Raw genomic sequence first — 10,437 nt, 5'->3', positions numbered from 1 at the left:
TGTGACCTGGGCTCAAAATCTAACCCAGGCCCTCTACTGCATGCCAACACATTACCAATTTGTGGGCCAGCTGCTGACTAGAAGAGCCTGCTGACTGAAACAAGCTCAATGTTATGATGTTGAAAAATGCCCTAAAGTTGCCTTTTTTTATGAACATAATACTGACCCAGCAACCGAAACCATTTAGTACAACTAACCTTTGTTTTCATGCTCTGATGTAACAACATGGTCTTCTCCCGTTCATCATTTACAGTTTTTGTATACCTCTTCATGTATCTTCTCCCGTTCATCATTTACAGTTTTTGTATACCTCTTCATGTATCGATCTTCACAAGCGTTGTGATGTGCTCTAAATTTCTGGAGGCGACTCAAGTGACAGCTTTGAACCTACAAAACAAACAAACATAAATGTTTTTTGGAAGCTTTTCTTTTGCCATTTATGCTACCTCCAGAACTGAACCTTTAAATAAGGATTTATTGTTGACAGCAAACACTCTACCAGATGAGCCACAGGGGATCCCCTATATTCCACTGAACAACTCATAAAGAGCAGGAAAATAAAAGGATAAAATAGAAAAAAAAGTCAAATTAGAAAAGTCTTAGTTATGGATACAGTGTCCTGTGACACAATTGTGTTTGTACGGTAGGGTCCGGTAGGGTTCAGTTGGTTGCCTGACACATACTTTTGCAGGCTTGGTGGTGCAGATTGCCTTTTGTAATGGCTTGGTTGAGGCCTACTTTGAACCCAGACTGATTTAACCATTTAATCTATAACTGATTCTTGAGATAAGGGACAAAACATGTCATACACACAAAAGCCCTCTTTATGTTTAAAATAAAGAAATTCATCAAAATTAAAATACTTAAAGTTCAACCTAAATGAAATCTGGATACTCAGGACATTCATTGGTTTCATTTTTAAATAATTTATTTAGTATTATTTTAAAAACATGCTCTATGTTTAAAAAAACACATGTAAATGTAAAACTGCCAAACAAAGTGTTTAAAAATGTAACAAATTCTAAAATATGCATTTAAATTGAAAGGCAGAGATCTGTAATATATCAAACAATACAAAAAGTAAATCTTGAATTATATGTTCCATAAAAAAATCTAAGTTGTGTTCTCACTTTGCGTCAACATTTTTTATAATTCTGAATAAATCAGGCAATGCCATCAATGTCAGGTTATCTTTAATAGGACCCCTTTCCTATTTCCTGCTCATTGTGGATCTTACAGTAGGACAAATAGTCCTGAATGTTTTAGCTTTTTTTATATTTTATACAAACATTTTGTTGTTTTATACAAAAAAGTTGTTTTGTCTACTCCATCAGATGTTGGATGTTGACATGTAAGCTGATGGAGTTGACGAAACTCTTTATATAGTGATATTATATTTTTGATAACACTTTATTTAATGGCGATGTAGTTACACGTTAGTACATGTACTTACTAATGATCTTCACCACGGAAGTGAATCAATCAAAACTAACTTTAGCTGGACAATAACTTTATCCTAATGCTGTTGTAAAGCCTAAACAATCTGTTACGGTAATGTCTATTATAACTGTAAAGCCGCTTTGAAACAATCCATACTGTTAAAATCGCTTTATAAATGAAGGTGACTTGACTACTAGTAATAGCAGTAAATTATGCATAATTACAAGTAACTAACCCTAACCGTAACTCTATAGTTAGTACATGTAGTAGGAATGGGCATGATTAATCGAGTATAGTATACAAGTATAAACGCCTCGTCCGTTTGGGGAGGTGCGCGCACAGTCTGCGGAGACTCGCGCTGCAGAGCCAGGAGAAAGTATAAACAAGGCTTGACGGTCACCAGGTTGCGGTCGCGTTTGACCCCAGATCATGTCATCAACATGTTTATCTTTCTCAACAAAAATCAGTATACTGGTACAGAAGTTTTATGTGAATTGCTAGTTATTTTTATGAGGCTTTGTTAAGTAGCCTTGCCTAATTGATTGTTAGGTAAACTAATCTCTCATCCTCTTTCTCGACTCCGTGCCTTGGATAGTTTTTCAGTTACATTTTGACAAAACCTGTCAGATCTAAGTATTATTATGTTTTTGGTTAAGTTATTGTTTAACATGATTTTTTATTATTATTTTGGAACAAACGAGGGTCTCTGTTTAAGGACGCCAACTCGCAGCTGCAGGTTCCGTTGCGTTAGAGCACCGCAGCGCATATCTTCAAGTTTAGCCTAACCGAACGTCCAGTTTAACTGCCACAAGTTGTAATAAAGATCTCATCGAGGAAAAAAACGCTGTATTTTTGTATTTTCATTGCATTTTTAATTTGTAAAAAGTTAAATAAATAATGAATTTGAATATAAAAATATTAATGATTAATCGAAGTCGATCGTTAATTCTCCCGACGATCGACTAAGAAAATTCTATCGAATGCCCATCCCTAACATGTAGTTAATATTACTCAGTATAATGTAACTATGTCACTTTAAAATAGTGTAACCATTTTTTTTTTTGCATTTGGGCCATTATTGTAATGTTGTTTTATTTTTATTTACATATATATTTGGCCTGATTTACATGCCTTATTTACATAGCATACAACCTGTCACGACATGAGATCACCGCAATAGCAAACCCTGATGTAATGGAATTCAAAGAGAGAGTGAACATGTACAACGGCATTTCCCACTGCTTAATTCATGCAGGTCAGGCACAAATAAAATGTACATAATTGTTTTGATTTATAGACAGACTACATATACTTTGATTCACATTGGGAACATTTCTGCTGCTGCTACAGGGCGACACATAATAATGCTTAACGTTACATTCAACCTAACATACACTTCTTGTGTTCTGTGAGCTACTGGAGACTCAGAATAAGACGTACTGTCTAAAAGGAGAAAAACAAACCACTCGAAGGATTGCTGTATTAAATTAAATATTAGCTTAAAAATTAGTTACTTGTCTTTATTTGTTGTCTTGTCAATAATCAGTTGTTGTCAGTCAGCTCCTTTACTGAACGCAAATATTACATTATTAAAGGCTTTACACTGTTGTTGGATGGATCAAATTAAAATAGCATGCTTTTTAATGCGTCTAACGAAGTTATTTCATTTTAAGAAAAACCTGTTCCCTTATATAGTTCATTAGCTGAGACCTTTGTCTACAAATATATAAATTTATAATAATGTAGCATTAAATAATAAAAACTAACTTCTAAAACTGTTTTGTTCCTTATCTCAACCATCAGTGATATATATATATATATATATATATATATATATATATATATATATATATATATATATATATATATATATGTGTGTGTGTGTGTATGTTTATCTGTGTATATAGCCTACCTTCGTCTTCTCTTCGGGGCCATCTATCACATCATCCACTGCAATGTAAATTACAAAGACAAAAAAAATGTAGTTATTTAAAATGTATATCCTCCTACTATACTTCTAGGCTTAGCCCCAAGAGAATCATCAGTATCGAATAACAAACCAATAGATTTAAATTAAGTATCAAAGTAAGGCAGACATCAATGACACCATTTTGGCAAAACCTGTAGTTACCACAAATTTAATGTGACCTGTGACTTTTAATTTCATAAAAATTACAACAAAACAAACTTAACTACAGTATACAGGACAACATGTTGTATTTAATCAGCACGTACAGTAAAGTATTTATATCTGTGTCCAGTTACTGAACCATTACTAACATGTCCGATTTTACGGATAATTGCCCAAATTTATTTAGCCATTAGAAATTGATTTTCACCAACTATGAATGCATGTAAAAATAAAAATGTAAGATATCAGCGAGGTATTTTTGATCTTTATATTGAACATGAAGAGTACACTTTTGGTTTCACAATAACATGATCATATGGCTAGACATATTTAGGCTATATTGTTTAATACCACCATACCAAATTTTCACTAAAATAAGCAGATATAATCACCTACTTGCCTTAAAGGGTTAGTTAACCCAAAAATGAAAATGATGTCATTAATGACTCACCCTCATGTCGTTCCAAGCCCGTAAGACCTCCGTTCGTCTTCAGAACACAGTTTAAGATATTTTAGATTTAGTCCGAGAGCTTTCTGTCCCTCCATTGAAAATCTGTGTACGGTATACTGTCCTTGTCCAGAAAGGAAATAAAGACATCATCAAAGTAGTCCATGTGACCTCAGTGGGTTAGTTAGAATGTTTTGAAGCATCGGAAATACATTTTGTTCCAAAAATAACAAAAACGATGACTTTATTCAGCATTGTATTCTCTTCCGGTTCTGTTGTCAATCCGCGTTCATGAGTCCGCAGTGACGCTGATGACGTAAGACACTGCTGACGCGTATCTGGTGCGTCCGTGTATTCGGGTTCAAATAAATATGGCTGGGCCAAAAAAATGCAAGTCTTCCTCTGTGTGGAAATCCCTAGACATGTTTGTGAAGATTGTTTTGTTACTTCCTCAGACTGTAAACGAAGCTCGGGCGCACCAGACACACGTCAGCTCGTCTTACGTCAGCAGCGTCACTGAACGCGGATCCACAACAGAACCGGAAGACAATACAATGCTGAATAAAGTCGTAGTTTTTGTTATTTTTGGACCAAAATGTATTTCCGATGCTTCAAAACATTCTAACTAACCCACTGATGTCACATGGACTACTTCGATTATGTCTTTATTTCCTTTCTGGACAAGGACAGTATACCGTTCATAGATTTTCAATGGAGGGACAGAAAGCTCTCGGACTAAATCTAAAATATCTTAAACTGTGTTCTGAAGATGAACGGAGGTCTTACGGGCTTGGAGCGACATGAGGGTGAGTCATTAATGACATCATTTTCATTTTTGGGTGAACTAACCCTTTAATTTCTAACAGATTATCTGTTTTCTTTTTTAATAAAACCATAAAGAAAATGTAAATATCAAGTTATAACAAAAAATTTAAGTTTACATAAATTAACCTTAGATTGTATCAATTGCTACAATCATCCCTTAATTACTTTGTGATAATGTAGTTACATACATAAGTTACTTATATAAGCTTTAAGAATTATTTTAAGTAATAAATTACATACAGTACTACAATTGAGTAAAATGGGTTTTGTACCATCTTCTCATTATCTCACCTGTGCATCCAGAGCTGACATTCGTAGTTTCATCTTCCTGCAAGCACAAGTGTCATAGACAGTCAAAAATCATGGTCTAACATCACATTACACTGTATTTAAAACTGCAATGGTACAATTTGGCAATATATTAAAGTAAATGCCATTGTAACATAAGCCAATACAATTTCATAACATTTTGACTGAAACTAAATGCCATTTATTGTCTGGTCTTGAAAACTGCATTACAGAAGTAGAAAAAATGTGTTCTGATTCTGAATTTATTAAACTTCCCTCTTGTTTTGTTGAAACCCATTATTGGTGTTTTAATGTGATAAAACGCCATGAATCCGGCCTGGCCTCAGACTGCACATGGCTGCACATGTAACTTTAGGCCGCTAAAGATGCAACTCCTGGCAATCTTAAATTAATTTTACCAAAAGTGAGGTAAACATCTAGGTGAAGTAACAGGACGCAAAATATGTCTTTCAGAAATAACAAAGACAACAACTTTTTAAATTAGGCGAAGTTTGAAAGCGGATTACCGCTAAAAATGCAGTCAACTATGCAATCTTAACTGTGGCCTTAAAACATGAGTTTAAGACTCTTAGGAATCTAAAACACTAATGGATGTATTATTATTATCATTATTGTCATGTTGGTACATTAATCTATACTTTCTGCAAAGCTGCTTTGAGATTATGCTTAATGTGAAAAGCGCTATAGAAATAAAATGACGAGCCTTTTACGTTACGATTTATGTGCAAACAATATCCAAGTTAAATAAACAGCACATATTATATCGAGAGCCTTGCACAAAAAGTCAAAAACTTACTTTTTCCTCGGACATCCCGTCTCCGCGCTGTGTCTGTAGCATCTCTGCGTCTCGGGCATCGATCGGTCTGTGTCGCAGGTGTGAGATGCAGAAGTGTGGGGGAGGGGGAGGGGGAGGGGGAGGGGGAGGGCATAGTCGCGGTGGGGACTTAAACCATCAGGTTCTGTGTGATGTGTCAGCCAACACTCGGCGCAATATGCTATAGCTATATTTTTTACCCGCGCTTTTTTTTTCACTTGTGCAGTTTTTGTTTTCTTTAAAAAATGATGTATGAACATATATGCTCTGATAATATAGTGTACAGGCATATATGCTGTTATAAAATAAATACATTTTCTGCTCAAATTCAGATATAATGATTTTTTTTAAGTACAAATAAAATGACTCACTTAAGCAGGAGTCACTTAAGCAGGAGTAAAAATACATTTATATTAAATTTAATATTAAAAAACACATGAATGAATGGAACTATTAAACAACTCACAAAAAGATTGACATCCATAAAAAAAATAACTATTACAAGACCTTGTAATCAGCTGAACAGATTTTTTTCAGTATTTTTACCCTCTGAGAGGAGATAAAATAAATAAAATAGGTTTGAAAGAAGTGAGGCTTGTCTTAAGTGAGACTAAACTATGGATATGAGGCCTCCACACAAGGCCCACCAGCTTCTTGGTTCTTGGATGTTTCTTGCATTTGAACTGGGTGAAACCATTTCAAGACTGTGGTGTCATAGATCCAAGAACCTGCTTGTTTCAAACTATTTAAACACAACACCAAGAGCAGCTTAAGTCGTAGCTAACAATTAAATTGACATGAAACTATACAATAACACCTAACTTAAGCAGAAATAAAAGTCTGTTTTGGACATTTACGTTTGCATATGTACATGTGCGTGGATACATCCATACATTGGTATGTGTCGGACTAGTGATTATGTTATAGTGCTCATAATTTCCAGGATTTGAGTTCACCTTGTCAAAGTAGCCATAATGATTTGCCACCTGTTGTCACCAACATTTAGAATCATAGAAGTCAATGTGCTGCTAGATTTAGGGTTAGGGTTAGGGTTTGGTAGGTACTCCGAGAGGTACTGGTCCACCACATTCAGATGCTGATAGAATTTTGCTTCATACCATGCTGGCTAAATTAACTGCCCTAACATGACTATTGGTGATGATCGGTCCTCCACTATGGTCTTTAGCTGTTCCTGCTGTGACACAGTGAACTGGAGCGCATACACTGGCACATGCTTACATCAGCAATTACAGGGGCATTAGCCATGTTTTTAGCAAGCGATCATTGCCCCACTTCTACTTTACTAGCAGCACATCTTGATGCTGGATCAGTAGATTATTTCTTAACTTTTGATCCAGCATCTGTTTATATCACACTGTACTGTTCACTTCCTTTAGCTTCATGAAAATAGATGTATCTCTGACCCCATTCTCCCACAATGAGCACTCTCCATTAGTTCCTGCTAAAGCACTATCAGTCACTTTCTGTTATCTCATAGCATCTAGTAGGGCACAGGGTATTGGAAGACTACTGATAAACTGATATGATGTATGATGAGGGTATAATGTGCTGCTCTGTTAGCCAAGCGGGTAGCATTTACAAGATAATAAAGTCATGATACATTTATATAAAATAGTGTGTTAGTAGTTCACTTTTAAGGCTTCTGAGAGAACACAGAGTTTTGTAGAATGTCTGTAGTTATCAAATATCACACCATTTGAGCAAAGGAATTACAAAAACAGACGACCAAAATCTGTTGAATCCCATTTGTATGTAGTGATATTTTAAAAAGAAAGTCAGAAGATTTGAAATAACAGCAGCTGCCAATTTTTGAAACAAAGATTGTATATGGTCAGGGCCTGTAAATTTATCAACTATTAATTAATTTATTTTTCAAGTTTATTAGTGATCTGTTGAAAGTAAACTCTTTGAATTATGTTTAATGTACACAGAAAGGCTCTGCCAGAAGGGTATCTCAGAGTGGAAAATTTTTATTATAATTTACTGATCATGATTTAATTAGATTATAATTAAATGATAATTATATATTAGAGTAATGATATAATAATCTGTATTATAATTAAATTTAAAAAATCACTTTGAAGTGTTTTTTAACCTAAACTGACTATTAATTGATGTAGATTTTGTAGTTAATCCCCTCCCATACAACAGTCCACGCAGAAGCGAGACTCAAACACCTGGAGTTGGTCAATAATGAGTAATATGAATATAGACAGATCTATGAATAATTACATAAATGGCATTTTTAACAGATCTGTTATATTATATTCATTTGATGCCTTATGAGGAAATATAACAAAGAATTGGCCAAATTTAAAAAAAAAAATTTGTTTGTGGCTCAGTCTATCCAGAACTTTCATTCTAGTGCATCAACAGTAAATTTATTTAACTCCGTTTATTTTATAAAGTAATATAAATAACTAAATTTTATACTAATATGTAGTATATATAAAAAAAAAAAAAAATATATATATATATATATATATATATATATATATATAATTAAAAACCCTATTAATTCATATCTTACTTTAGTAAAAAGGCAAAGTTTAAAATAGATTCCCAAATTTTAATTTTATTATTGACCAATACTGGGCGCTAGAGAGTGGCGCACTTTTCCAGAACAATGTGACTTGTGGGGACGGCAATATTGTGTGTGACCACCAGGGGCGCATAGATATACACTAACACAGATTTTTGTCTTGAAAATGGTCATCATGAGGACTTCAAAAAAAACTACATGGGGCGTGTCCAAACACTGTTTGGGAGGTGCTTATGGGGCTTTGCCCGTGGGGACCTCAATTTAGGTCCCCACGGTGACACGAGTCCCCATGAGTCTGTGTGCATTCAGGTTGAAGTCCCCATCGGGATAGAAAAACAAGAACACACACACACACACACACAAATAAATCCCTGGGTGCATAACTACCTAAATGATGCCTTTATAGTCTAATCATTATCAAGAGATTTAATAAATGAATTCCAAATGACAATTATTTTTGAGCCCCAGGGCTCCAAAGCTCTAACAGTGAATGGTAAAGTTGAAAAGAATGTGAGAAGAGGGTGATCATTTCTTAATGGAACGCATCCCCCCACTCTCTCAGAATCATCTTAGTCCCTCAGAGTCACATGTACACAGCATGCATCGTTTTGTTCTAAATAGCTGAATAGAAACAGACAGAAACTTTATCAAAAGTGCAGTTAACAAGCTATTAGTGGTCGGCGGCTTAAGTGCTCATGTCGAGCTATTTGCAATACAGTCTTTGTTAGCTATGGCTTGAATGATTTCTGTGCAGATTAAAACAGTGGCATAGCAACATAGCTCATTGTTTTTTTTAAATAAATCAATTAACACATACATTTAGCTAGCATATGTATATGTGCATTATCACCTCTGTGATTGCATTCACTTTCAATAATTCGGAAGGTTAGTAAAGGTTGTTACACCAGACTCACACTTATCCATTTTTCATTGTTATTGAGTGGTACAGGTATGACATCAAGTTGTTAGCATCACACTAGTTCCCTCGACAAAAACCCACTAGGATTTTCCCATAGGCTTCTAGATTATTGCTGCAAACAAGCGCTGTGATCAAAAAAAGTTTATGATAAATGCAAGTTTTGTCCATCAGACTGTCCATCAGCTTCAAAAAATATGAGTGGGGTAAAATGTATGTATTTTATGTTGTAGAATTAAACGCTTGTGTTCCCCAAGGACCTTATTTCAGCCATTTAACTAAAACCCTATTCAAAAAACCATTGACTTCGGGACGACTGAAAGTGCTAAAATGCTAACTCGCTTCTGTGTTTTGGCCTACAAAGTAATGTCATACCTGCACCACTCTTAGGGATGTCACAATTGTTTCTGCTGATGTGTGAAATTAAAAATATATGGAAATGTAAACACATATACAGTGGTGGCCAAAATTATTAGAACGGTAAGATTTGTTAATGTTTTAAAAGAAAACCGCTTCTGCTCACCAAGGGTTCATTTATTTGATTCAAAATACAGCTAAAACAATAATATTTGTGAAATATTTGTAAAATTTAAAATAACTGTGTTCTATTTGAATATATTTTAAAAGGCACAATTAAAAATGTATTTCTGTGTTGGTAAGGAAGAATTTTCAGCATCATTACTCCAGTCTTCAGTGTCTGTAACATTATCCTTCAGAAATCATTCTAATATTAAATTAGAATAAAGTTTGTATTAACTTTATATAAAGTTTGTATTAATATTAAATTAGGCATAAAGTCTGTCTCCCTTGCTGCTGCTCGGTTGGTTTGCGTCTGTAAGCCTCGTATATCTCTCTGTTTTGAATCATTATTTACTAGCATTTCCTGTTGTTTATACTGCTAAATATAACTTACTTACATCGCTAGCTTCAATCTAAATCGTTGCTAGAACAATACGCTAGTAATTCGCTAGCCTACATGCTATCCCAATGC

This window comes from Siphateles boraxobius, unplaced genomic scaffold (assembly GCF_051911475.1).
Source record: "Siphateles boraxobius isolate OS27281-9 unplaced genomic scaffold, OSU_SipBor_1 25, whole genome shotgun sequence".
Taxonomy (NCBI): Eukaryota; Metazoa; Chordata; class Actinopteri; order Cypriniformes; family Leuciscidae; genus Siphateles; species Siphateles boraxobius.
The sequence above is the reverse complement of the archived record's forward strand: the minus strand, read 5'-3'. Positions refer to the sequence as shown.